Here is a 1718-nt window from a genome sequence, read left to right on the forward strand (position 1 = left end):
ACAGTCCATTTGTGAACTCATATTCTCTGTGATTTCATGACAAATGAGATCCTTTTTGCCATTTAGATATCACCAACAAATTGTGACATCATAGACCTACTGTGATCTCTTACCTGTATGGCATCACCAACTAATTGTGACATCAAAACCTTTTGTGATGTCACGTGACACGATGATCATGACATCTGTCAGTGTGATGTCACATGGTCATAATGTTAGTGGATTTCTGGTATCTCATGTCATACATGAAATATGAGGTTGAAAACAAATTATGAGGGCAAAAAGGTCTGAGATATCACAATGTTAGCATGTCAAAAAGTTATGAGGACAGGAGAGTTTTGTGATGTCACATTGTGTTAGTGATATCACAATGGCACTGCGATATCACAAAGTGATTATGATGTCAAAATGATTGTGTAAGCACAAACATGTGTTTCTGATATCAACTCTCATGCCATATTTGAAATACAATGAAATCACAGAATAGGCATTCACAATGTGTCTTTGATGTCACAATGAGAATTGTTGTCATAATGCGATTATGTCAATGAGTTTGGTGATGTCACAATGAGCTGATGCTCTCATAATGAAAATGTGATGTCACACTGTTGAGTATGTCACACATACTTTTTGATGTTATAATGGCTTGTCTAATCTCAATTATCATTGGTTAACAACAAGGATATGGGTACACAAAGGGACTATGATGTTGAAAAGGCATGTGATTTTTCAAAGGAGCTAAGAGGTCATAATAGATTTTAGATGTCACAATGGAATCATGATGTCACAATGAAAATATTGTCACAATGGGTTTGTGATGTCGTGCTATGATTATGTCAAAATGGGTTTGTGATGTCATAACGAGTTTGTAACATCACAATCAAATTTCCAATTTCAATTGCAACTAATTCACAAGGAGGATACTGTAATAATCATCAGGGCCACGATAATCTATAGGGTCTGATAATCAGCCAGGCACCATCTCCTGGCCAGCTGGAGAGGATATAGTATGCCACCAAAGAAAGTGGGGCATTCTGTGGGAGGGGCTGGTGCATTAATCCCCACCTATTGAGCTGTTGTTTCTGATGTGACAGTTGCAAACTGTTAGGCAGTTGGAGTGGAGGAGGTATACAGATTTTTTACAGGATAATTGCTCAGAGCAATCGAAGGAAAGAGAAAAAGGGAAAAGTCCTGGAAGGAAGGAAGTGGTATGATAGCACAAGGGAAAAAACCTGGGAGGAGAGGAAGTTGAGAGGGAGCAGGAGGTGAAGGATGGCAACTGATGACCCAGGCAAAGCAGTTCAGGCCTTTGGAGAGTGGAGAGGACTAAAGAGAAGAAGGAACTGTTAGAAGGGAAAAATGGAAAGACCTCGAAGGAAGTATAGTTCTGTAGTGAAGGAGAGACCAAGGGAAGGGGAAAAAAAGGCTTGCCCTTTGATGTTTGGAGCTTTGGATATCATAATTTTGGGGGTTGGTGGTTTGGAGAACATTTATTATATGTGTCTCAATGGATTCTCTTCAACTTTAGAGTTTCTAATTTTCAGAGACCTCATTGAGATCATCCATTTGGATGGCATCAGGCCCAGGGAAAAATCCCCATAGGTGAGAGTGTCAACCCTCTGAGTTGAGTGTCTACCTCGAGTTTTTGTCTCCGGAGGACCAACAAGGACAAAAGTCATTTACACTCCACTAGAGGTGCGCCTGTCTGTGGGGACCCC

Source organism: Dipodomys spectabilis, unplaced genomic scaffold (assembly GCF_019054845.1).
Source record: "Dipodomys spectabilis isolate Male_0828 unplaced genomic scaffold, ASM1905484v1 ptg000651l, whole genome shotgun sequence".
In the NCBI taxonomy this organism is placed as follows: Eukaryota; Metazoa; Chordata; class Mammalia; order Rodentia; family Heteromyidae; genus Dipodomys; species Dipodomys spectabilis.